Source organism: Prionailurus viverrinus, chromosome A2, assembly GCF_022837055.1.
Source record: "Prionailurus viverrinus isolate Anna chromosome A2, UM_Priviv_1.0, whole genome shotgun sequence".
Lineage (NCBI taxonomy): Eukaryota > Metazoa > Chordata > Mammalia > Carnivora > Felidae > Prionailurus > Prionailurus viverrinus.
In genome coordinates this window covers 8,594,927-8,622,071 of record NC_062562.1, presented here as the reverse complement: position 1 = coordinate 8,622,071, position 27,145 = coordinate 8,594,927, and the positions used below count along the sequence as shown (strand labels likewise).

The following is a 27,145-nucleotide window of genomic DNA, read 5'->3' as shown; positions in this document are numbered from 1 at the left end:
TTTGCGCTGTCTGTTCACTGCTTCCAGGGGGAAGCAAAGCCCATATGCTTTGCCATTTCCTCTGGGCAGTGGTTGGGCAAACAGAGAGGGGGAACAGCGCACCTGGCCAGGGGGCCCAGCAGGTGCCAGGGACAGACACCCGGCCGGCAAGTGCCCGTTGGCCGGGGATGTGTTTGTTTCTCGTGTGTACACACGGAACAGCTGGGGCCCCGCTGGAACCGCTCGCGAGGGCACCGCAGAGCACGCTGGATGGTGTCGCTCGGGCAGCTGTCCCCTCTGCCACCAGGCTCCGCCTGCCTGTCGCGATATCAACACGAGGGAGCCGGTGCTGACCAAGCACTTGCCGTGCCCCGGCGCCGTGCTCAGGATGCTGTCTTCCCACGGGTTAGCTCACCGACCCCTGTGGCTCTCCGTGGCACTCACCATCACCTCCACGTTGTGTAGGAGGAAGCAGGGTGAGCAAACTGCTGGGGACCACACAGCGAGTCGGTTGTGTGCTGGGGTAGGACCCGGCATCTTTCCCACCATACTTCGTCCCTTCCCTCCGTAGGTGGAGCCCTGGACCCCAGGCAGTCACAAGGCGCTTCATGATGTCTTGCTGGGGAGACCCTTTCCTAAGACCCTTCGTTCACCCAGGCAAGAAATATTTAAGGTGGCAGGGACCCGACGCCAACAAGACAGGTCGTGATCCTTGCCTCCGTGGTGCTGACATCCTCTGGGGGCGGCAGATGTTATCCAAGGCTACACATAGGTCCCAGTCCCAGAGACTGACCAGCCCCATGAGGAAGACCGCACTGGAGGATGCGATGGGGGGGTGCCTGCATCTGACCCTAGCCCTGAATGATGAAAGGGAGTCAGCCCATCGGACATGAGGGGGACAGCAGGTGCAAAGGGAATGAGCTCGGCAGAGGCCCGTGACTCTGGAGCTGGGAAGGCAGAGGGGAGAAGTGAAGGGGATGAGGTCAGGGAGACGGGACAGCCCTGTCGGGTGTGGCTTTTATTCCTGTAACAGTAGAAGTGCTGACCGAAGACTGTCAGAAGGACCCACTGACTGCCCAGCCGAGTACAGGGTGGGACTTGGGAAGCCCGCTGACCCGGGCGAGGCAGCTGCCCAAGTCCAAGTGAGCGTTGTTGGGGGAGGGGGCAGGCAGTGGCCAGAAAACTGATCAGTTCCAGGATATATTTCTGGAGGCCAGCGGCTGGGACCGGGTGATGCTTTTGACCCAGGGAGTGGAGGCAGCTCAGGAACCGGTGGGGGAGGGGGGTGACTACATGGTAAATGGGGAAGCCTGCAAGGAAATGGGGAGACCGGGAGCATGCGCCGTAGGGTGGTGTGGGGTATGGAGCGTCTTGTTTTGGGGTTGCAGGATAAGTGGGGGGATGTCCCAGAAGATGTCACCCGGGATGTGTGCCTTCGGTTTTGTCTTTCCTGTTCCTCCTCCCACCTTCCCAGGTGCAAATACATCTTCTGTAGATGCGCAGAACTTTCTCCATCAAGGTGCTTCTGCTGTGCCCGGTCTCTGGGGTTTTTTAGCTCAGTGGTGGATCCTTACAGCACCCCCAACCTGTAAGCTGGATTCTTTTTTTCAATCCTGAGGCAGTAATAATATTTTTTTTTGGGGGGGGGAGGGGTGACTTCTGCAGGTAGCAATGGAACCTGGTGGCAAGGCACTTGAATCCCCCTTCCGTCCTCAGTTGTATGTCTGTAAAATGAGAAGGAAGCTGCCTTCCCCGGGTACATGCTCATGAAGAAATTACAGAATTTTTTTTTCAGCGCAAGGGGAACGCATGGAAAAACAAAGGCTTTCTAAACGCACGACTGTAGATGACTAAGCGTAAGGTTTCACGAGAGTAAATGGAAGCTTAAAGGCATTGTGAAGGAGAGATCTATTAAACCCCATCAGGTATACGATTTGGAGAGAAAACAGAGGGTAACTGTTGACGTGAAACTGCCATTGAGCTGATCGGCTCAGGACAGGCTAGGAGAGCTCTCAGTCTTTGGATGCTTCCAGCAGGGGGAGAGGAAACAGGAAATAGTTGGGGGGGGGGGCGCGGGTTGGGGAAGATGAGCTTCCGTTCCCACATACGTTATTGTTGTTGTTGTTGGGCAATCCAGAGGTGGCCGCCTCCTCTGCACCTCTCTCCTTGACATCTCTGGGTGTTGAGGTGGCTTATCAACATTCATGCGTGAGATTCAGCCTCACAACTCTGTTTCACTCATGCTAGCCTTCCAGTGGGTCTGCTTTTCTTGGACGGACGCTGAGAGGCCACTTTTCAGGTGGGAGAAATAGGTTTGAGATTGAAGAATTGCTTGGGTGGAGTGTTCCAGGGCGTTCCGAAAGCCGTGGATTATCTCCTTCCAGGAGAAACCAAATAGAGTCCTCCCCACGGTCCAAAAGGTCCCACAAGCTCTGTCCCATCACCTCTCCACCCTTATCTCCTCTACTCCGTCCTCAAGCACTCACAGCCGCTGGGGCCTCCTTGTTGTTCCTTGAGCACGTCATATACAGCCCTACCTCAGGACCTTTGCACACGCTCTTCTCTCTGCCTAGAACACTCTTCCCTGAGTTACCCACATGACTCCTGCATCACCTCCTTAGGGCCTCTGCTCAGATGTCATTCCCTCAGGGAGACTGTCTCTGATCCCCCCATTTAATAAAAAAAAAACCCAGCCCATCCAACACTTCCTGTCACCCTTTATTATGGACTCAATTGTGACCCCCCCCCCCCATTCATATATTGAAACACTAATAAAAAACCCAGCCAGGTGGCCAAGAGCAGGCAGGCTCACTGGACAGATGGCCATGCCCCACGTGGGTTTTTAAAGCCGACCCTTGACCTCGCCCTTTGATTTTTCCCAGTGACTCTGGGGCTCACGACACCCAGGGGCCGGAGGGAGCAGGCTCTCGATGGCCCATTTTGCAGCGAGGAGCCCCGAGGCGCTGAGCCACCCAGAGTCCCACCTTCCGCGGTGCGTCCCGCCATCAGGGCCTCGTCGGTTGCCGGGCAGCTCCCGAGAACCCGCTTCCCGGCCCGAGTTGCCAAGGAAATGCCCACCCCCGGCCCCGGGGGCAGCGCGAGCGGCTGTCCCCGGGCTGCCTTCCCTCCCGTCCCTGCTCGCTGCGCGCCGCGCTCACCGTCCGCCCGCTCACCGTCCGCCCGCTCTCTCTGCTCTCCCCTCTAGCTGCGCCCTGTGCTGGAGGCCGAAGACCCTGCGAGTTCTGAGCGAGGCCCATGGATGTGGAAGGCCTCCCGGGTCCCGGATCCCATGTTCTCCCCGCGCAGTTATGACGCCCTGCACGACGGCGGCCGGGGGCCCCCGGCGGCGGACGGCACGGCCGGCGCCCCGCAGGACGCACGGGGCCCCCGGATGAGCGGCCCCTGCCCCGGGCCCCCTCTGAAGCGGCGCGGCGGCGTGGTGGACCACCGAGATGTCATCTTGGCCCACCAGGCGCACAAAGTCCACAGCACGCCGCAGGCCCGGAGGAAGGAATGGGAGTGAGTCCGGGCTGGGACGGCGGGTGGGGGGCGGGCGCGGCCCCGGGGGTGGCTTTCGGGGCGGGAGCGCGCTCCTAGGGCAAGGCTGGCTGCTGAAGCCCCGTCCCCTGCCTGGGACGGGGCCCCCCTCCCCCCCCCCACGTGAACCCCCGTGCAGCCCAGGGTGCCCCAGCGAAGGGGGGAGTTGGTAGGCTTGGCAGGGCGTCCGGGTCTGTGGGTGTCCCCTGGGATGGGTTGGCCAGTCTTTCCGGTGGGAGGCATTCCTGAACCTGGCTGAGAAATGCTGGGTTTCTTTTGGCGGGTGGGGGGGGGGGGGGGGGACGGCAGGGGCGGGGATCACATTTCTACTTGAAGCCCTGGAACTAAACCCGAGGGTTTGGCGGCTGGAGGTGAAGTTTGCTGAAGGCAGAGAGAGGCGCTGGGGGTGGGGGGGGGTGGGGGGGTGGGGATGTGCTGGCTCCGGGGCGCTGGTCCTGGGCCCCCTTTCCCTCTGCCAGTGACCCTGAAAGTGGGTCTTCTCCTGGGAGTCGCCTTGGCGAGGAAGTGGGGGGGGCTCTGAGCCGGCTCTGCTCCTGTGATCTTGGGCGAGAGGCCTCCCTGGGCTCGTATCCTCTCCTTGAAGTCGCTCTTCCTAGGCTGAGGCTGGAAAGCAGTGCGTGAACGGTTCAGTCCCGGGTACAGAAGGAGAGCTGGCGCTTTTTTTTTTCTTTTTCTTTTCTCAAGTGCTTCTTTGGCAAAGGCTTAACAACTGGGGTGGATTCCTGGACGGACATCAGGAAGGTGGGATTCCGAGTGCAGATTTCAGGGCGACCGGAGCTGAGGCTGGGCTGGACGCTAAGCACTCCTGGGCACCCAGAAATGCCCCTCCCACCCACTCCATGCTCCCCGTCTGACCCCTGGGAAGTTACAGACACGGTCTCCGGCACCCCACAGGGCTGCCCCCCAGGCTTCCCTGGATGTTCGGTCTGCTGGGAGGGAGACCTGGATTCGAAATGCCAGCTGGGTGCGGGGTGCGCTCGTGAGGGGTGCAATGAACACTGTATCCTCAAAAGGCGGTGCTAGTTTGGCCTCTGAGGCGGTTTCCTGAGGTTAGGCTGACATCTGGTGGCATGTCGGGGCAATGTGATGAAACTTGATTCGCCCACAGCCGCGTTCCTTCTGATTTTCTCCTCCGGATCCACGGATCTAGCCACTCAGCAAACCTGTCCGTCCGTCCGTCCGTCCGTCCATCCATCCATCCATTCACGCATATTTCTTCTTTTCTACAACATTTACTTATTTTTGTAATTTACACCCAAATTAGTTACCATATAGTACAACATTGATTTCAGGAGCAGATTCTGTACTGCCCCTTCCCCGTTTAGCCCCTCCCCCCCCCACCCCCCCTCCAGCAACCCTCGGTTTGTTCTCCCTATTTATGAGTCTCTTCTGTTTTGTCCCCCTCCCTGTTTTTATATTGTGTTTGCTTCCCTTCCCTTCCGTTCATCCGTTTTGTCTCTTAAAGTCCTCATAGGAGTGAAGTCATGTGAGTTTTGTCTTTCTCTGACGAATTTCACTTAGCATAATACCCTCCAGTTCCATCCACGTCGTTGCAAATGGCAAGATTGCATTCTTTTTCCTTGTCGAGTAATATTCCATTGACTGTATATAACACATCTTCGTTATCCATTCACCAGTTGATGGACGCTTGGGCATTTCCCATGCTTCGGCTATTGTTGCTAGTGCTGCTGTAAACATTGGGGTGCATGTTCCCCGTCGAAACAGCACACCTGTATCCTTTGGGTAAATACCTAGCAATGCAGTTGGTGGATCATAGGGTAGTTCTGTTTTTAATTTTTTGAGGAATCTCCAGACTGTTTTCCAGAGTGGCCGCACCAGTTTGCATTCCCGCCAGCAGGGCAAAAGAGATCCTGTCTCTCCGCATCTCGCCAGCATCTGTTGTTGCCTGAGTTGTTAATGTTAGCCATTCTGACGGGTGTGAGGTGGTAACCTCATTGTGGTTTTGATGCGTATTTCCCTGATGAGGAGTGATGCTGAGCATTTTTTCGTGTGTCAGTGGCCACCTGGATGTCTTCTTTGGAGAAGTGTCTATTCATGTGTTTTGCCCATTTCTTTATTGGATTGTGTTTTGGGTGTTGAGTTCGGTAAGTTCTTTATAGATTTTGGATACTAACCCTTTATCCGATACGTTGTTTGCAAATATCTTCCCCCATTCAGTCAGTTGCCTTTTAGTTTTGCTGGCTGTTTGCTTCACTATGCAGAAGCTTTTTATCTTGATGAGGTCCTCATAGTTCATTTTTGCTTTTGTTTCCCTTGCCTCCGGAGACCTGTTGAATAAGAAGTTGCTGCGGCCGAGGTCAAAGAGGTTTTTGCCCTCTTTCTCCTCGAGGATTTTGATGGCTTCCTGTCTTACATTTAGGTCTTTCACCCATTTTGAGTTTATTTTTGTGTGTGGTGTAAGAAAGTGGTCCAGGTTCATATTTCTGCATGTGGATGTCCAGTTTTCCCAGCACCACTCACTGAAGAGGCTGTCTTTATTCCTTTGGATATTCTTTCCTGCTTTGTCAAAGACGAGTTGGCCATACGTTTGTGGGTCCATTTCTGGGTTTTCTATTCTGTTCCATTGATCAGAGTGTCTGTTCTTGTGCCGGTACCATACTGTCTTGATGATTGCAGCTTTGTAATACAGCTTGAAGTCCAGGATTGTGATGCCTCCTGCTTTGGTTTTCTTTTTCAAGATTGCTTTGGCTATTCGGGGCCTTTTCTGGTTCCATACAAATTTTAGGATTGTTTGTTCTAGCTCTGTGAAGAATGCTGGTGTTATTTTGATAGGGATTGCATTAAATATGTCGATTGCTTTGGGTAGTTTCGACATTTTAACAATATTTGTTCTTCCTCTCCAGGAGCGTGGAATATTTTTCCATTTTTGGTGTCTTCAATTTCTTTCATAAGCTTCCTATAGTTTCTGGTGTATCGATTTCTCATCTCTTTGGTTAGATGTATTCCTAGGTGTTTTAATGGTTTTTGATGCCTCTTCTTTTTTTTAACATTTGTTTACTCTTGAGAGAGAGAGAGAGAGAGAGAGAGAGCACATCAGGAGGGGCAGAAAGAAGAGACAGAGGATCCCAAGCTGACTCCACACTGTGAGCAAAGAACCTGATGAGGGGCTTGAACTCACGAACCGCAAGATCATGACCCGAGTAGAAGACAGACGCTTAACCCACTGAGCCACCCAGGCGCCCCAGTGATTTCTTAAAATATCACCTAATTTCCACTCCACAGTCAAATGTCTCTGCTTGTCTTTTTCCCAGTTGATTTGTTTGAATCAGGAAGGTGGGCGTGTTGTATTTGATCATTCTGTCTTTTGAAAAACATATTTGTGGTCGCATTTGGAGTGCCTGGGTGGCTCAGTCGGTTAAGCGTCTGACTTCAGCTCGGGTCGTGATCTTGTGGTCCATGAGTTCGAGGCCCGCGTTGGGCTCTGTGCTGACAGCTCAGAGCCTGGAGCCTGCTTCGGGTTCTGTGTCTCCCTGTCTCTCTGCCCCAACCCCACTCGCGCTGTCTCTTTCTCTCTCAAAAATAAGTAAACATTAGGGGCGCCTGGGTGGCTCAGTCGGTTGAGCGTCCGACTTCGGCTCAGGTCATGATCTCATGGTCCGTGAGTTCCAGCCCCGCGTCGGGCTCTGTGCTGATGGCTCAGAGCCTGGAGCCTGTTTCAGATTCTGTGTCTCCCTCTCTCTCTGACCCTCCCCCGTTCATGCTCTGTTTCTCTCTGTCTCAAAAATAAATAAACGTTAAAAAAAAAAAAATAAGTAAACATTAAAAAAAAAAATTGGCTACTCACATAAGTGAAATCCTAGGTATTTGTCCTTTCGTTATTAGCATAGTCCTCAAGGTTAATCCATGGTATAGCCTGTGTTGGAGTTCCCTTCCTTTTTAGGGCTGAATACTATTCCAGTGTGTGGCCATATCACATCGTGCATATCCGTTCATCTGTTGACGGACCCTGCTTCCGCCTTTTGGTGATTGTGAATAACGCTGCCGTGAACACGGGTTTATAAATATATCTTCTGGACCCTGCTTTCAACTCTCCTGGGTGTGCTGCTGGGTCACGTGGGGATTCTCTAAGTCTTACTTCATCTGTAATAGCGTTCTCTCCCTGTCCGCCCTTTATACCATCCCAGTGGCCCACAGAAGAAGCCAGATCGCTTGTTCTACAGAATATCCACCATTCTGAACCGTCTGTTTGGGAAGCTTATTTCTTTAAAAAAAAAAATTTTTTTTAAAATGTTTATTTCTTTTTGAGAGAGACAGAGACAGAGCTTGAGTGGGGGGAGGAATAGAGAGAGAGGGAGACTCAGAATCGGAAGCAGGCTCCAGGCTCCGAGCTGTCAGCACAGAGCCCGACGCGGCGCTCGAACCCACGAATTGTGAGATCATGACCTGATCACGAAGTCAGACGCTCAACCGACTGAGCCACCCGGGCGCCCCGGGAACCCTATTTCTGCACATGCTGCTGACCGTGGTGGCTTTGCCCATCTGTAGGAATCCCACGCAGGAAAAGTATCCACCGAGGTGAAACTAACCATCGTGAATGTGACTCCATATCTCAAAATGTCTTCCTGAGAATCTCGAACGTGTTTTTGGCCACCTTCTGCTAGGGATTGAATGAGATCACTAGGGTTTCTTCTTCTTCCTGTGACCGACGGAATCCTGGTGCCAGGAATGGACAGAGCCCCAGCTTGGCTGTTTCTCGCTGCTCCCGCCTGCTTCCGTTACTGTTTTCTTCAACCCTTGCTTTCCGGGCAGGGGCCTTTTGAGGCCACGTGCCCACGTTGCCAGCCTTTGTCTGAATCTGTCAACCCATTTGCACAGGGCTGTGCAGACCTTGGTAGATCACCACACACTGCATGGTTCTTTATCTCCTTTCTTGTCTGTCTTGCCCACTGGAATGTCCCGGGCCCCTGAGACCCACGCTGGTTCCGAGAAGGTTACACAGGAAATATCAGTTGAATGAACGCACCGGGTGAGAATGAGTGAGGGTTGCTATCTATCTATCTATCTATCTATCATCTAATCTATCTATCGAGGGAGATTCTTAAGCAGGCTCCGCACCCAGCATGGAGTCCGACACGGGGCTCGATCCCATGACCCTGAGATGGTGACCTGAGCCCAAATCAAGAGTCAGACGCTCGGGGCGCCTGGGTGGCGCAGTCGGTTAAGCGTCCGACTTCAGCCAGGTCACGATCTCGCGGCCCGTGAGTTCGAGCCCCGCGTCGGGCTCTGGACTGATGGCTCAGAGCCTGGAGCCTGTTTCCGATTCTGTGTCTCCCTCTCTCTCTGCCCCTCACCGTTCATGCTCTGTCTCTCTCTGTCCCAAAAATAAATAAATGTTGAAAAAAAATTAAAAAAAAAAAAAAAAAAAGAGTCAGACGCTCAACCGACTGAGCTGCCCAGGTGCCCCAGCTTTTCCTTGTTTTAGATGAAATAACCACAGGGCTGGAAGTTGGAGCATTTGGTTTCAAACTGCCGCGGATGTACTCCCTGGGGAGCCCCAACCTGCTCTGGAGATTCTTGCACCCCGAGTTAGTGAGGGGGTCCCTCTTCCCTCCCCTCTGCTCTCCTCCACCCCAACATGTCCCCTCCCTCTGCCTCCCCCAGGACTTCTTTCTTTTACCAATACTTAGGCCACCCTCTCCGTGCTCAGCGGGGCCTTCGGACACATCGGTCAACAGTCAGCTCTCCACCCAGCAGGAAAACCAACAGGAAACCGGCAGGAAGAGTGTGGAGGGTGGGGAAGGACCGGGGCAGGGAGGGTTAACTCTCATCCCCGGCAGGCAGACCCCTGCGGGGGCTTTGTGGGATGCACGTTCCCATCCAGCAGGGCTCCTGGGGCATCCCAAGCAGACTCTGGGTCGTTAGCATGAAGCCCGATGCAGGGCTTGACCTCACGACTGTGAGATCGTGACCCGAGCTGAAATCAAGAGTCGGACACTTGACCGATTGAGCCACCCAGGCGCCCCTGCATTTCTTTCTAACAGGTTCATGTGTGGGGTGGGTCCTTGGGTCCACGGAGGGCGATCTAAGCAGCCAGGTTCTAAGTCATCCCCACGGTCGCCGTCATCGCCAGAGAGCAGAGGGCTTGCGCACGAGAATGGAGGGCGGCGAGAGGAGAGCCAGCCACACCGCCGTAAGGACCATGACTAACACTTACTAATAGATAGTGCAGAATATCATTATTTTCCAGCATCTCTGTGCCGCACGTCTCGTCACGTGCACTCAGCGAGCCGGCCGTGTTGTTCTTACTATTGCCGTTGGTCTGCTTCTCATGCAGACGGGCGGGCAGGCCGCCAGGGTTACCGAGGCGTCTGGGGGCTGAGCTGGGACAGGGTGGCGTGGCCTTGACTCCCAGGCCGGAACTGGCTGTTTCTAGGATGTGGGAGCTCAGGCCTGGCCATCCTGCAGGTCACTGGCTGGGGTGGGCAGCCTGAGTCGTTCTGGTCCCCGAGCCTGAGCTCAGAGGAGGGACGCGCCGGGTGAGGAAGAAGGCAACACGGGTCCTTCTAGAGAACCGATTTTCTCGTTTATTCTCAGCCCCTTCCCTACCCCTGTTCCCTTCGTCTTCGATACCCCATAGAATAGTTGCATGGTTTTCAGCGGACAAATTAGGATTATTTAGGGTTATGTGGGACTGTTGGTAAAATAACTAATGCCACTGGACCCCAAAGAGACATGTTTTGTTTAAACCACACACGCGGTTCCTGAGTTCGAGCCCCGCGCTGGGCTCTGTGCTTTATCGCTCAGAGCCTGGAGCCAGTTTTGGGTTCTGTGTCTCCCTCTCTCGCTGCCCCTCCCCCACTTGCTTTCTCTCTCTCTCTCTCTCTCTCTCTCTCTCTCTCTCTCTGTTTAAAAAATAAACAAACGTTAAAAAAAGTTTTAAACCACATATGACCTCAATAGTGGTTGAGGTGGATCTCGGTTTTCTGTGGTTCATACCCCATTTGCGTCAAAACCAAAGTCCTCCCTAAGGCCTACAAGGTCCTGTGTGATCTGTCACTTGCCTGCTTCCACCTCTTCCCATTCTCCCCCTTACTCACCCTGCTCCAGCTACGTGGGCCTCCTCACTGTTCCTCAAACATATCAGGGCAGTTCTGTCTCAGGACCTTTGCACTGGCTCTTCCCTCTGATTGGAATGCTTTCCCCCTAGACACCCATATGGCTCCTTCCTTACCCGCCTAATGGCTTTTACTTAAAGGCCACCTCCTCAGCAAGCCCTTCCTCACCACCCCTATTTATTTATTTATTAAAAATGTTTTTAAATGTTTATTTTTGAGAGTGAGAGACAGAGAACATGAGCAGGGGAGGGACAGAGAGAGAGGGAGACACAGAATCTGAAGCAGGCTCCAGGCTCTGAGCTGTCAGCGCAGAGCCCGATGCAGGGCTCGAACCTGTGAACCGTGGGATCGTGACCTGAGCCAAAGTCGGACGCTTAACTGAATGAGCCACCCAGGCGTCCCCCCTTCTTTAAAATTTAACCTTTAGGGGCGCCTGGGTGGCGCAGTCGGTTGCGCGTCCGACTTCAGCCAGGTCACGATCTCGCGGTCCGGGAGTTCGAGCCCTGCGTCAGGCTCTGGGCTGACGGCTCAGAGCCTGGAGCCTGTTTCCGATTCTGTGTCTCCCTCTCTCTCTGCCCCTCCCCCGTTCATGCTCTGTCTCTCTGTCCCAAAAATAAATAAACGTTGAAAAAAAAAAATTAAAAAATAAAAAAAATAAAATTTAACCTTTATACATTTCGACTTCTTCTGCCCTACTTTATTTTTCTGGTTAGTGCTGATGACCAACTCATATGTATTATATATTTGGCTTTTTATCTTGTTGATTATTTATATTTTCACCATAAGCTCCCCGAGGGCAGAAAGTTTTGCTTGGTTTGTTCTTTGCTGGGACCCTAGCTTCCGGAACAGGAATCAGCAAGCTACAGTAAGGGGGCCAAATCTGGCCAGACACCTGTTGTGGTATGGCCCATGGGCTAAGAAAGGTTTTTACATTTAAGTGGTTGAAAAAAGTCAAAGGAAGGGTAATATTTCTTGATACGTGAAGTTGTATGAAATTCAAAATTCAGTGTGCATAAAGTTTTACTGGAATTCACCCCGGTCGTTTTGTGTGCCTCTTGTCTGTGGCTACTTTTGCACCACAGTGGTGGAGTCCGGTCTGTAACAGACTGGCCTGCAAAGCTGAAAATAAGCCATTTAGAGGAGTTTGCCCGCTTCGGTCCTGGCGTCTCGGATGCCCAGGCCAAGGGATGCCCATTCGCCTGCGGCTGCCACGACCAGCCACCAGGTGGCGCTGTGGCTCCCGAGCCCGGCGGACGTTGGCAGCCAAGGCAGGAAGCGATCTGCTCACCCTCCTGGGGGGACTCACCTACGGGGCTCATCCTTCCCTCTCGGGGTTCTGAGAAATGGAAGGCGGCCCCAAAGCGAGAGTCCAATTTTTGCCATATAATCCTCCATCACTACGTATATGGCACTTTCTTTTTTTTTTAGGCACAAAGGGCTTATAAAGATGAATGAGGGCATCTCAGGGTTTGAAGGGCTCCCAGAGGGCTGAGGGCTTCAGGTGGGTCCTGGGGTCAAGTCTGAGGCCCATCAGGCCTTGGGCTGGGGTTGTGGTTAAATTCCTGGACTGGGAGCCAGAGGGCGGGGGTTCACATCTCAGCCCTGCCCCTCAATGACTCTGTGACTCTGGGGGGAGGGGCATTCTTCTCTCTGCGTGTCAGTTTCCCAGTCTGTAAAATCGACGTAATAACACCCATTCCTGGAATTCTTGCAAAGATGAAATTTAATGCGTTATCATATGGCAGGTCTTTAAAACAATGCAGGCACCTAGTGAGCCTTGATGCTGGTTTGCTGTAGTCCTAGGGAATGTCGACTGTTTTGCGCCTAGAGGCCTCAGTTTACACAGTAAAAAAAAAAAAAAAAAAAAAAAAAAAAAAAGAAAAAAAAAAGAAAGAAAAAAAAAGAATAGAAGTTGTTTAGACATCACAATTAAACCAAAACCTGACCTTTAAAGACCTGCTTGGAAATCAGAGCACTTTTTTCTCCCTTCTTTTTTAAGGGAGGCAGTTGGACAATTCTAGCCTACTTGATATTTAAAAAAAATATAGGTCTGGTCCCAGGGAGTTTCTTTTTCAGTGCAAGCTGGCTGGTTTTTGGTGCAGAAAGACCCTCCTTTTGTCCTCTGAAGCAGTTACAGCTTTGGCCGAGGCCAGCCATAGAGGGCCTGGGGAGCACCCCTTACCACGGTGCCCCCCCCGGGCCCCTTCTCCCCCCATCCCATCCCTTATGATCTATCAGGTTTTCCATGCTAGTTTTTGGAACCCAGGCAGCTTGTGAACAAATGTCCCCTGAGCCCACCACTCGTTCCCATCTTTTCTTCTTGCTGCCAAAGTCTACCTTTGAAACACCCCAAGATTCTCTTGATGCTTCTGTGCACCTGCACTCTCCAGGCTGTCTGCACTGTTTCCTCCCGGGGCGGGGGGGGGGGGGGGGTCATCCGCTCCGTCTCCGCCTGCGTTTCCACCATAACTGCTCTCACTTCGGTCAAGTCTCCCTGGCCTACCTTCCATGCCTGGCGTTTTCAAGTCGTGTTTGCACCTCAGGGCCTTTGCACTTGCTGTTGCCGCTGTCTGGGATGCCCTGGCCATAGCTGGCTCCTTCTTGCAATCCAGTCTCAGGACAGATGTCTGCTCCTTATGCTCCCTGTGCAGAGACTCCTGCCCTGTCACTGTGGATCACATCACTCTGTTCATTACCTGCAATTGTGTGTTTCCTTCTAAACTGGACTGCTGGGACCATGAAGGCAAGGGTTTTTGTCCTCCTTGTCCACTGCAGTGTCCCTGGTGCATAGAAGGTGCCAATGTTTGTTGAGGGAATTGGTCCCAGTGTTTGTTGAGTGAAGCGAACATCTATGTTGATGACCTTTCTGGGTCTCTGGCTTGGAGACCTGTGAGTTCGTTAGAGCCAGTGAACCTCATTTTGACTTCAGGTCTCTGTCCAGGGTCTCCTCTGGTTCCATGTCCTGCATGATGTACTCAGGGGGGTCTGCCTGGAGGAAGAGGCAGACAAGTGACTGCCCCCATCATCCAGGGGGTACACAGAGACCAGTCCCCGTTTATCCCACCGTCACCGTGGGCCTAGGAGCTTAGGGTCTGAATTCACGGGGTCCTCACCCCGGCACCCATTTCACAGAGGAGGCTACGGAGGCACAGAAAGGAAAATAACAAAGACTACAGGGCAGAACCCGCCTTGGAGCCCAGATCTATCCAGGTACCGAGCCCAAGCTCTTAGTTCCTCTTCTTGCAAGATCATGAGCTTGGAAATGCCGGCACAGAGTAGACTGAATGCGTGCATGAATGAATGAGGTGTGACCACTTAGCTTTTCCGCGCCTTTTAGGTACTAAACTCCATGAAGGAACATCCTTTTCGTATCGATCCTTGAATCTTTCGCATTGCCCAGCACAGCGCTTTGTGGGGAGAAGACACCTGATATCTGCTAAATGTGGTTGTGTTGAGAGTCTGAGACAGGTTCAGAATGAAATCTATAAAACCTTGAAGGTGAGTGTGGCACACATAACCCGTCCTCCAAATCTGTCACTAGAATCGGCTCAGAGAGGCCAAATTGGGATAAAATAAAATGCAGTAATTTCTCACCTTCTAACATTTTCTACTTGTCACAGCCCCTTGGTGGTGGTGGTGGGGGCAGGTCTTATAACCCCTGGGTGAGCCCAGCGCCTCGAGTCAGGTCGGTGACTCGAGTTAAAAAAACAGTGCCACGTTGGGGCGCCTGGGCGGCTCAGTCGGTTGAGCATCCGACTTCGGCTCAGGTCATGATCTCGCGGTTCGTGAGTTCGAGCCCCACATCGGGCTCTGCGCCGACAGCTCGGAACCTGGAGCCTGCTTCCGATTCTGTGTCTCCCTCTCTCCCCGCCCCCTCTCACGCTGTCTCTCTCTCAAAAATTAAAAAAAAAAAAAAAAAACATTAAAAAAAATTAAAAAACAAAAATAATGCCACCATCTCCCCAAAATGCCACCTCGTAAAGCAAATCTGTTCCTTTGCCACCCGAGAAGGCTGTCCTTGCCTGTTTTAAGTTCTGCTGGAGGGTCCCAAGTGTTGCAGAGAGGATTGATTTGGGGGCAAAAAAGAGCTGCTTTCAAACCTTAGCCCCTCCCTTCAGAGCTGGGTGACCCTGGGAAAGTACCACAGCCTCTCTGGGCTCCAGGAATGGTTACAGAAGTTCCTGGTGCAGAGAGTCGGGGAGAGAGCATTGACGCGGCAGGGCTCAGCCAGCCAGGTCTTGGAGGGAGAAGCCAGCCTGTCTTTCCCCTCCGGTGGCCTGGGAATGGCCTAGAAGTGTGGGCCATGGGGCTTCTCCGGTCCGCATCTTAGGTCCGGGGATTCTGAATAGGAAGCCTTCACAGCCTGGTGACTCTGGAGCCACTGTGCCTGGATTTGCCACTCTGGTTCTGTACGTGCTGTGTGACCTCGGGCCGGTGACCCCGCCAGCGGCCTCACCTGCCTTGTCTGTAGAATGCGGACTAGCTAGGCCTTAATCTTATTGACTACGTGGCACCAGGGCGAAGTGCATAGGAGGTGGTCAGCAAAAGTTCATGCAAGCGGGATAGGAGACCGGAATGAGTCTGTGGCCGAGAGATGAAAATCTGACCTCTGAATCTGGGGTGCAGACTAATATAAAGGGCCAGAGAGTGAATGTGTCCAGCTCCGGGGGGGGGGGGGGGGTGTCATGTGGTCATATAGTCTCTGTAGCAGTGACTCAGCTCTGCTTTTGGGATGTGAAAGCCGCCATTGAAAATGTGTGAATGGATGACTAGGTACCAATAAAACTTTATTTATAGCCGTATCTAACCTGACATGTACCTTGTCTCAGCGGAGACAAAGAGAAGGTCATTCGTGTGGTGATTTCTGGACATATGGTGATGTCAAAAGCCACCGCTGGTGGCTTAAGCCTTGCATTGGAGGGTCCTCTTATTTTTGTTACTTATTAACATTTATTAAGCACATGCCCTGGCCACCATTGTAATAGGCACTCTGATACTTTTGTTTAATCTTTAGGAAAACCTTCGCAAATATTTTATTTTATTTAAAAAAAAAAATTTTTTTTTAACGTTTTATTTATTTTTGAGACAGGGAGAGACAGAGCATGAATGGGGGGGGGGGTCAGAGAGAGGGAGACACAGAATCTGAAACAGGCTCCAGGCTCCGAGCGGTCAGCACAGAGCCCGACGTGGGGCTCGAACTCACGGACCGCGAGATCGTGACCTGAGCCGAAGTCGGCCGCCCAACCGACTGAGCCACCCAGGCGTCCCCTTCGCGAATATTTTAAATTACCCTTTCCTCCTTTTTGAATCAGGGGACTAGAGCCCAGCGTGGTTGAGAAGTTTTCCCGAAGGCACACAGCTCAGAAATAACCTTCAGGCTCTTCGGGGTCCGTTTCCCCCCGATCTGGCCTTTCCCTCCAGGGTCAGAGACTGGCTGGGACCTTCTTTCAAAGCTGTCATTTACATGTTGACAGCTGCCAAAAAATGCCTCAAAAAATGGGGACGCACCCAAGACTAAACGTGAACGTGTCGGGTTTTTCAGCAGACACGTGTAAAGACCGAAATTCTCTACCAACTGGCATGGAACCCGTGGATGGGGCCTGTTGGGGAGCCCTCTGGAACGCCGTGGAACTCTTCAGTTCCTGCCTCGGAATCTGGCTGTTCCGTGCGGAGGGAGAGGGAGAGAGCGAGCGCAAGCAGGGGAGGGGCCGAGAGAGAGGGACGAAGAGAGAATCCCACGCGGACGCTGCACGGTCAGCGAGAAGCGGGGCTCGAACCCACCAACCGTGAGATCATGACCTGAGCTGAAATCAACAATCAGACGCTCAATTGACTGAGCCACCCAGGCGCTCCTGTGTGTGTGTGTGTGTGTGTGTGTGTGTGTGTGTGTGTGTGTGTTTAATACATATTTTATCTTATATTATTTTTGAGAGTGCGAGGGGGGTAGGGGCAGCAGGAGAGGGGGAGAGAATCCCAAGCAGGCTCCCTACCCAGTACGGAGCCCGAAGTGGGGCTCGATCTCACGACCGTGGGATCGTGACCTGAGCCGACATTGAGTTGGATGCTTAACCGACTGAGCCACCCAGGCGCCCCGGTTTCCAGGTGATTCTAACACGTAGTCACGCTTGAAAACTAACACATAGGCCATCACTTCTCATGTCACTTACATATACTCAGAGGAGGTCCCCAGGCTTGCACACAATTCAGAAATTTAAAATACACTAGAGGGCTAAAAAAATAATAATGTCTAATCCATTCCTAAGCCAACACGGAATTATTCTCATATGATTCACCGTTTGGATTCTTACTCTTCTGGCTTCAGTGATCTCTTCTCTGTGTATTCAGATATTCTGCTGGGACTCATTGGTACAGCTTATTGTTAAAATATTAAAATATTTCCATACCAGTTAGTAAATAGCTGTTGCCTGGAATCCTCCCCCCCGCCCCCTGGGTCCTCCCACGCCTCCTGTGAAATATTTTATTATATGTTATTTACTTTATTTTTGAGAGAGAGGGGGCATGAGTGAGTGAAGGGCAGAGAGAGGGGGAGAGAGAGAATCCCGCGCAGGCTCAGCGGGGAGCCTGCAGCGGGGGTCGAGCTCACGAAGGGTGAGATCATGACCTGAGCCGGAGTCGGATGCTTGACCGACTGAGCCGCTCAGGTGCCCCTGGTTGTTAAATACTTTAAATTTAAAAAAAAAAAATTTTTAATGTTTATTTATTTCTGAGACAGAGACAGAGCATGAATGGGGGAGGGGCAGAGAGAGAGGGGGACACAGAATCCGAAACAGGCTCCAGGCTCCGAGCGGTCAGCACAGAGCCCGATGCGGGGCTCGAACTCACAGACCGCGAGATCATGACCTGAGCCGAAGCCGGATGCTCAACCGACTGAGCCACCCAGGCGCCCCTAAATACTTTAAATTTTGCCCAGTGCGTTATGACCCGCTTGCCCATATGGGTGTCTCGAATGCAGGTGGGGATCTAGAATCGGTAGGAAACCTCTGAGCCATCAGTCCACCCTGCTTACCTTTGAGAGCCTCCCTTGTCCCAGCCTGCAAGGTCCCCTCCTTGCAAGAGGAGACTCACCTGCTTCTGAGACACATCTGGGACCCAGGAATCTTTGGGAGGCCTGGGCCCTTTTTCAAGGGTCCAGTCACCCCTGATGCCCCGGGCATCCTTCTCCTCTTGGGGAACGGTCAGGCTGTACTTGGGGCATCCCCCAACCTCCACGACCCTCCCGTTGGCTGCCCTCAAAGGCACCTTCCTCCCCCTGCCTTTGGGCACAGCTGGTATAACTTCCTGAATGAGATCAGGATTTCCTAAGAGACAAGGAGGGTGTTGACTTTAAAGAATGTTTCTTCTGAGGCTGGAGACCACAACTTCCTGTAACAGAGAGGGCTATGTTGGAAGAGAGACACGAGCAAAGCTATGGGGGCGCACAGGTGAGAGAGAGAGTCTGGGGAGTCGGGGGGGTGGATCACGGAGACGGGGGGGGGGGAGGGTTTCCTGGTGCAGAAGATGGGGAGAAGCATGCCCTGGAGGAGGGCCAGCAAAGCCCCACCCGCGAGGAGCCCTTTGCAGTCCGATCAAGTGTAGGGACCCCTTTTCAGAATCGTGTTTTTAGAATGCGTAAAATCAAATGCAAAGAAGACCAGTTGTAATGAAAGTTAGTAACCAAAATGTCTTTAAAAAAAAAAAAGCTTATTTATGCTAGGGCGCCTGGGTGGCTCAGTCGGTCAGGCGTCCGACTCCGGCTCAGGTCATGATCTTGCAGTTTGTGAGTTCGAGCCCCGCGTCGGGCTCTGTGCTGACAGCTCGGAGCCCGGAGCCTGCTTCAGGGATTCCGTGCCTCCCTCTCTCTCTCTGCCCCTCCCCCGCTTGTGCTCTGTCTCTCTCCGTCTCTTAAAAATAAATAAATGTGGTAAAAAAAAAATTTTTTTTTAATTTTAAAAATTTTTTCTGCAGGAGGGGCAGAGAGAGAGGGAGACTGAGAGCCCCCAGCGGGCTCCGCGCCTTTAGGGCAGAGCCCGACACGGGGCTCGAACCCACGAACTGTGAGATCATGACCTGAGCTGAACTGAAGAGCTGGCCGCTTAACCGAATGAGCCACTCAGGCGCCCCTGTAGCCAGCCTATCGTAAGCAACGGGTTTGTCCTATTCTTACAAATATGCTTCTTTAATAACACGTAAGAACCAAGCTCTAGTGACAAGCGTAACAATCTCAAGGTAGTGATGAGAGTCAATGATACTTCAAGATCGCTGCAGTAATTGTCATGGGACATAAAAATGTGGTTTCTGTTGATGACAGAGTCACAGGTGCTGCTCTAACACTGTTAATGCTACTGCATTTTTTTTTTTGCCTCCATTCATAATTTCAGCTAGAGGTAGTGAACCTTAGGATGTGCCTTTTTCGCCCCCCCCCCAGCCAAAGTCACGGACTCCCTGAATGAAAAACAAGTTAAGTCCTCCTTGGTCTGGTGAACGGAAGAAGAGATGTGTTCAGAGGGAACCCTGAGGTTTCGAGTCTGGGGAGGGTCAAAGTGGAGTCACCTGGGAGGCCGTGAGCAGTTGGAGGTCAGGGGCGCCTGAGTGGCTCGGTTGGTTGAGTGTTCGACTCTTGATTTCAGCTCAGGTCATGATCCCAGGGTCGGGGGATCGAGCCCCATGTCAGGATTCATGCTGAGCGTGGAGCCTGCTTAAGATTCTCTCTCTCTCTCTCTCTCTCTCTCTCTCTCTCTCTCTCTCTTTCCCTTTGCCCCTCCCCTGCTCATGTGCACACCTACTCTCTCCCTCCCCTCTCTCTCAAAAAGAAAAAAGAAGTTAGAGGGCAGAACAGAGTGGGGAGAAGGGGGTAGATTCTGGAGGAATTGTGAGACAGGCCAGAGCGTTTAAACCTGTGGCCTTGGGAGCCGAGAGTGCCCGTGTTCTAATCCTGCCCCACCTTCTCACCAGCTTTATAACGATCCTGCGTCCAACAGCACCCCCCTTCAGGTACCACGCGCAGACTCCATTGCCTTATGTATCAATCAGTGACCCAACCTCACGTGCCTCAGTGGACACATCTGGGTTCTCATCGGACGTTTACTCTGTTCCTCCTGTTGTTCCGGGCACCGAGCCGGGCGTTGGGCAGCGATCGTAACCGCTCAGCAAGCAGGTAACCGCGCGAGGTCAGCTGACATTTCCGGTTCTCTGCTTCCTCCACCCGGAGGATGGCCACGTGACTTGCTCTGGGTGAGAAAATGTGAACGAAAGCCAGTCTGTGACCTGCCACGCTCTGCCTGCCTCCTGCTCCCGTGTTGAACACGCAGCCGGAGCAAGAAATAAGCGTCCGTTCTTTTAACCCCCTGGGGCTTTGGGCCCGTCTGTCGCGGCCGCAGGGAGGCCATCCCGACCGCCATCCTAGCCTTTGTGACTTCCGCAGGTCCCGGCAGGCTGGTTTCCCCTCTGCTATGTGGGAGCACGCTCTTCCCTTCGCTTCTAATTCCTTTCCAAATACTATCGATTCGTTAAAAATAGCTTCGGCGAAGGCTCCTTGAAACTTTCATAACATTTACAGTCCCGACGCCAATGTTTAACCACCTGATCCTCTGCTCTGGTGCCTATGGTCTGTTTCTTTCCACCTGCGTCCCAGGACCTCAGCCCTCCGTGGGCAAGACTTTGGTCCCGGCATCTAAAACTTCCGGAGAATCAGTGGGCATTCCGCAAGTATTTTTGAATGAACGGACACACAGAAGAATAAACGAATGAGAACTTTTATGGGACCGCGTTTGAATCCCTCCTACTGCCTTGTGTGGGTGCAAAGCAGAGAGCGGGTTGCTGGATAAACACGGCTGATTAAACGAGTGACCTCACGGCTTTCTCCCAGGAATGTACACTTAAAAAAAAAAAGTTTATTAATTTAGTTTGAGAGAGAGAGAGAGAGCGCAAGAGAGTGAGAGTATGTAAGCAGGGAAGGGGCAGAGAGAGAGAGAGAGAGAGAGAGAAAGAGAGAGAATCCCAAGCAGGCTCCACGATGTCAGTGTCATGAACTGTGAGACCACGACCTGGGCTGAAATCAAGAGTCAGACGCTTACCTGACTGAGCCACCCACGCGCCCCAGGAAGGCAGACTTTTTGGACAGAGACTTCTGCTTGGAATTTGAGGCAGAGACTTGCTAGTTAACAGCAAGATGATGGTGGGATAATATAAAGGAAGCATAGTCTGGAAGCGGGTCACGCGAATGGGTCTGAGAAGGATGGTTGTCACCGCAATTGACAAATGCCCCATTCACGTTTAGGGAGAGGGAAACACTGACTTCCTGCGAAGCTCTCTGTACCACCAGAAGAGCCTGGTAAACTTCTCCCTGGGTCATATTGGATCCACATTGGCCCAGGCCGCCCATCTACGAACCAATCGCTAATGGCGAGATTGAGGTTGACCATCATCTGCCCAGATTCACCAACTGGGTGGCTTGACTCAGGCCCACTGCCCGAGACGAACCGAGGGCTGCATCCCGACCCCGTCATCTCCCGGCTGTGCGATTATGCATCAGTGTCTCAACCTCTCTGAGCCTCAGTTTCCTCATCTGTAAAATGGGGATCTTAATACCTGTTCATAGGGTTCTTAGGAGGGTGAGGTGCGTGATAGACGTAAAGTACCCAGGATAGTTCTCACGACAAGCAGCCCAGCGGATAAAGGCTTTGCATAACGCTAGGGTCACCACTTACCCAGACTGTGTATGCGATGGTGCCTTCTGGGGTTGTACCCATTTGCAAAATGCTTTCCGAGGATTAACTTAAGTAACCTGACGACAGCCTCATGAGCTAGGCACGCTCATCGTCCCCTTTTTTTTTTTTTTTAATTTTTTTTTTCAACGTTTATTTATTTTTGGGACAGAGAGAGACAGAGCATGAACGGGGGAGGGGCAGAGAGAGAGGGAGACACAGAATCGGAAACAGGCTCCAGGCTCTGAGCCCACGGCACAGAGCCGTCGGGGGGGCTCGAACTCACGTGAAATCACTCGAGATCTCGCGAGATCGTGAACTCACGGACCGCGAGATCGTGACCTGGCCGAAGTCGGACGCTTAACCGACTGCGCCACCCAGGCGCCCCTCATCGTCCCCTTTTTACACACGGGGAAGCAGGCACAGAGAGGGTAGGCCACTTACCCTGGGTCACACAGAGCACAAGTGGCATTCGAACGCTGGCATCCAGACTCCGGCCCTCGTTCCATCGGAAACAACCAGCTGTCGGCCTCCAATATCTGCCAGCCACCGAGCTCAGCCCATCCGAGGGGCTGGAAATCACCGATCGGTTCCAGAAATCCGAGGGGGCGGAAATCACCGATCCCGTCGACAGAGGCATGGACGAGCCACCCCGCGGGCTCCCGGCAGGTCAGCTGCAAGAGCCGGGGTTGGACCCCACGACCCCAGCGTGAGGGCCCCCCAACCCCCACGCCAGGTGGCCTCGGAGGTCCCCGTGCCCACCTGAGCGCCCGAGAGACCTCTGAGCTGGGAATCCGAGTCATTATTGCGAAGCTTGCAAAATATTGCCGTGAGTGGGTTTCAGACACTGTAAACAGGTTTAGTCCCTCTTCCGTTCCTTCGCGAAGAGGCAGTTTGCTCAGAGCCGAGGAGCCGAAGCTAAATTTAACGAAGCAGAGCTAGTGAGTACCGCAGAGCCCCAAGGAGGCGCTGCCTCGGGCGCATCAGATGAGACCGCAGGTAGCTCTGGGAGCCCTCCTGGAGGTCCCCTCCCCACTGCTGGTGGGCAGGGGTCCCAAGGCAGGTCTCGGGGCGCCTCGAATGAGGCGGGGGTCAGAGACACCCTCGTCATGGTCTTTGCCAACATAGCGGGCAGGGCTGAACGTAGAAAGGGCTTCCTCTTTTTCCATCTCTATGAATTCATCTCTCTCTCTCTCTCTCTCTGTTTCTGTCTTTCTCTGGTCTCCTGTTTCTCTGTCCCTGTCTATCTGAATCCCTCTCTTCTCCGTCAGTGTCCCCCTCCCTCTGGGTCTCTCTGTCTCTGTCTCCCTCTGTCTCTCTCTCACACGTGCACTAACTTTCTCTCACGCCCCCTCCAGCCACCCCTGGCTTTCCTGCTCCGTCCGCAGGACCAGGCTGCCGTCCTGCCTGTGGGTTGGGCCCCCCCGGGCACGGAAGAGGAATTCTCCGCACCCGCCCCAGTGACAGGTCGTCGCTGCTGGGAGGGCACATTCTGCCTAAAACACCTGTCTTGCGTCAGGTTCCCTGAAATGGGATGGGGAGTCTTGGGCAAGGGATTTACCGAGGGGGTGTTCTCGGGAGAGACCACCAAGGCAGGTCTTCTCAAAGCTGCATTACGATTACCTGGGGAGGTTCTGAAAAATCCTGATGGCCGGGCTCCACGCGTTACAAATTAAGCCAGAACCTCTGGGGGTGGGGGTGGGGGTGCTTTCCAGTTTGAGAACCGGTGGTCAACGGAAAATGCGGGAAGCAGCAAAGGGCACGGGGGAGTCCAGACTAAGGATGTGGGTTCAGCCCCTGCCTGATGCCAGTGGCAGGGGGTGCAGGGCCCTGGAACAGGAAGAACGCCATAGAACTGCCATAGAACTGATCCCCGGGGGGCTGGGAACTGGGTTGGGAACTCAGCAGCCCAACTCACAGGAGCCTGGGGATAGACGCCCCAGCCCCGTAAAGAGGCACCAGGAGCCTCCTCTCAGAGAATAAAACCAGGTTGGATGATACAGGACGTTGGATGTTCTAGGATTTACATTTCTGTTGGGCGTTCCATGCCTTTCACTCTCTAAATGATGCAGGGTTGGGTCACTATTACGATCACACTGATAGTGGTTAGTGTTGCAGGTCCGCGATGATTCCTATTGCCATGATTCGAATAATCCGTGCTCTTATCATGGTGATGTTAGTCACAGGGGCAGCTGGAACAGAGCGGCTCAGAGACCAGACGGTGTGGCCCAAACGGGGTGGGTGTGAGTTCTGCTGCTTACCGGCTGTGTGGCCTTGGGCAAGTCCCTTCACCGCTCTGGACCTTGGTTTCCTCATCTGTAAAATGGAACGGTGGTCCTGTGTGTGTCCTAAGGTGCGTTGAATCAGGTAAAGTGCCTGGCGTGCCGTGGCTGCTGGGAACGTATTTCCTATTTGTTCTTATTCGTGTTCTTGTCGCTTTTAGGAGATGTATTAAGTTTGAACCTTGCCCGTAATTTGAGATGCGTTCTTTGTGCATAAGAGTGGGTAATATATGAATGAATTAAAATAGCTCTTTCCGAAATAACCTTGTTGGATCCTGCCTGCCGCTCCGGAGGGTGTCCCCGCCCCCTCCTCCTCTCCGGCAGCCCTCCCCCCCTTCTAACATTTTTTTTTTAAACACTGATTTATGATTGAGAGACAGAGAGACACTGGGCATGAGCAGGAGAGGGGCAGAGAGAGGGGGAGACGCAGAATCGGAAGCGGGCTCCAGGCTCCGAGCTGTCAGCACAGAGCCCGACGCGGGGTTCGAACTCACGGACCGCGAGATCACGACCTGAGCCGAAGTCGGTCGCCCAGCCGACTGAGCCACCCGGGGGCCCCGTGCTGAACCATTCTAGTCAAGTCTTAGAACAATGAGGCCTTCGGCAGGTTTGCATCCACACAGGTGGGGCCAGGAGGATCACTTCTGTGTGTCCCGAAAGGGTCGGAGTAAATGTCACCGAGGCCGCGCATTTTCAAGGTTACTGGCCAAGCAGAAAGGCTTGCTCCGGAATGGCTTTTTCACCAACCGGAGGGACCCAGGCAGTAGAGAAACAAGACACGGCTGGGCTCGCCGAGGGGTCCACCTGAGAGATGACAGAGAGAGCGCTGAGCTCCCCGCTGTCGGCTTTGCCCTCGTGACGAGAAGACGGCTGTCTGTCTGTCTCCCGGGGTGGACAGCAAGACAGCCTCAGGTTAAGGGAGAAGTGAAGCCCAGGAAGGCGGGAGGGGCAGATAAGAAAGAACCTGGGGTGCCTGGGGGGCTCAGTCAGTTGAGCGGCTGACTCTTGAATTCGGCTCGGGTCCTGATCTCACGGTTCGTGGGTTCGAGCCCCGCGTCCGGCTCTGTGCTGACAGTGCGGCTCCTGCTTGGGATTCTGTCTCCCTCTCTCTCTCTCTGCCTCTCCCTCTGCTCCTGCGTGCATGTTCTCTCTCTCAAAATAAATACACATTAGAAAAGAAAAAAGGAAGGAAAGAAAGAAAGAGAGAGAGAAAGAAAGAGCCCAGCTCCCTTAACCTCCTAGGCCTGAGCGAGTCCCATCGGACAGCAGACAGGGAATTTGCAGGTGTGGTTGGGGAACCACTGGCAGAAAACTTGAACTTGCGGAGAATGCCAGACACGGACTGGGGTGAGGCTAGCGCAGCGTTCTCTTTGGGTGCAAGATGTAAGGGACCCCCCCCCAAAACTCATCAAGGTAAATATTTTAACACAGTATTTTTTTTTTTTTTAAATTTTTTTTTTTTTCAACGTTTATTTATTTTTGGGACAGAGAGAGACAGAGCATGAACGGGGGAGGGGCAGAGAGAGAGGGAGACACAGAATCGGAAACAGGCTCCAGGCTCTGAGCCATCAGCCCAGAGCCCGACGTGGGGCTCAAACTCCCGGACCGCGAGATCGTGACCTGGCTGAAGTCGGACGCTTAACCGACTGCGCCACCCAGGCGCCCCAACACAGTATTTTTTTTTAAGTTTATTTTTATTTACTTAGAGTGAGCTGGGGAGGGGCGGGGGGGGGGCGGGGAGAGAGAGAGAATCCCAAGCAGGCTCCACACCGCCAGCACGGAGCCTGCCGTGAGGCTCAAACTCACAAACCGTGAGATCATGACCTGAACCAAAGTCTAGAGTTGGACGCTTAACCGACTGGTCCACCCAGCTGCCCCTAACGCAATGTCTGTTTTTTTTAAATAAAAATCAACACAAACAGCGGTGATGAGCAAAATGTCAAAATTGAACATAGGGGCAAGATCAGTATTTCTGGCCATTCCTTTGTCCTCAGGCTCCGGTAGGGTTTGGCGTGTGTTACGGGGTGAATTGTGTCACCCCTGGAAATTCCTGCGTTGAAGCCCTAACTCCCAGTTCCTCAGGGTGTGACCTTGTTTGGAGCAGGGTCGTTGCCGATGTGATCCGTTAAGATGAGAGGAGGCTGGAGGAGGGCGGGCCCTGACCCAGTACAACCGGCGTCCTTAGGAAAAGGGGACATTTGGACACAGAGACACGTGCGCTCGGGGAGAACGCTGTGTCAAGACTGAATTATGTTGCCACCGACCAGAGAGCTACCAGCAGGGAGGAGGGAGGCCTGGGATGGAGCCTTCCTTAGGGTTCGCAGAGGGAGCCGGGCCCCGCCAACGCCGTGATCTCGGGCTTCCGGCCTCTAGAACCGGGGACCATACTTTTCTGGTGCTGAAGCCGCTCCGCGTGCGTGTGGTGTTTTGGTGGCCCCAGCTCACGAGTACCCGGCGGGGCAGCTGTTAACGTTCTGTGCCCAGAGTGAGTGCTTAACTCTCCCCTCCTTTGTTCCAGGCCCAGTGCCAGGGGTGTTAGGAAAAGGATTTAGGCCCTGGTTTTGTCTTCCTTTCTTCCTCCCTCCCTCCCTCCCTCCCTCCCAGCCTCCTCCCTCCCTCCCTCCCTCCCTCCCTCCCAGCCTCCTCCCTCCCTCCCTCCCTCCTCCTTCTTCCTTCCTTCCTTCCTTCCTTCCTTCCTTCTTCCTTCCTTCCTTCCCCCCTCCCCTCCCTCCCTCCCTCTGCCTTTCAAATAAGAGCTTTCTTGAGATACAATGCACATGTCAGGACACTCACCCCTTTAAAACGTACAGTGATTTGTATGATATGCATAAGGTTGTCCAGCCATCAACGCTGTCTAATTTCAGGCCATTTAGAATCCCATATGCCTTATAGGCTGTTGTTTTCTGCATTCGCCAAAACAAAAACAACTCAGTGCCGGCCTTACCCGTCCAGCTCAGGCAAAGCCGATGACACCCGGTTTGGTCCGCCCTCGGAGGACTCGCCACCCCGGTGATCAGATGCGGGTCAGGTGTCTTGCCAGAGTGCACGAGGACTGTAACCCTGGAGTATGGCCCTGGGACTCGTCTAGGTGCCCAAATACCCCTGGAGAATGCTGGCTCAGGGGGAGGTCCAGGGTGGCTTGGAGGAGGCCAACTCCCTGGACAGCAGATGGGCAGCCCTCGGGGAGACCAACGATAGTGGCTGTTTATCAACCGGAATGGAAGCATCTCACAGTCTGAACAACCCAGAGGGCCAACAGCAGCCGCGATCGGAACTCCTGGTCGGTTTGGCATTTCTTCCTTTAAATATTAGCTCCCCAGTTAGACCCGGAGCTATTTGAGAGGGGAGCCCACGAATCTGTTATCTACGTGGCCCTAGCGTGTGCACGGCATACTGTGGGTGCTCTATAAATGTTTGTCGGATTGAAAGTTAAAGCCTGGAGAGTAATAGGGTTTGGGGAAAAAAAGGTGGTGAGACTGATTTTCCCCATAATGCTTTTGATGTGAGGACTTTCTCCTGAAAGCGTGCAGCCTGATGGACAAGGCAG

General features: G+C 53.3%; 1 protein-coding gene across 1 annotated transcript in view; it reads left to right on the top strand.

The window, feature by feature from the left end:
* The first annotated feature begins 3,441 nt into the window (after positions 1-3,441).
* CACNA1A (calcium voltage-gated channel subunit alpha1 A) overlaps positions 3,442-27,145 on the top strand; it is a 273,407-nt gene continuing 249,703 nt past the window's right edge. The window contains 1 exon segment of the mRNA XM_047848785.1: positions 3,442-3,498. The gene's annotated coding sequence lies outside the window, so the exon portion shown is untranslated.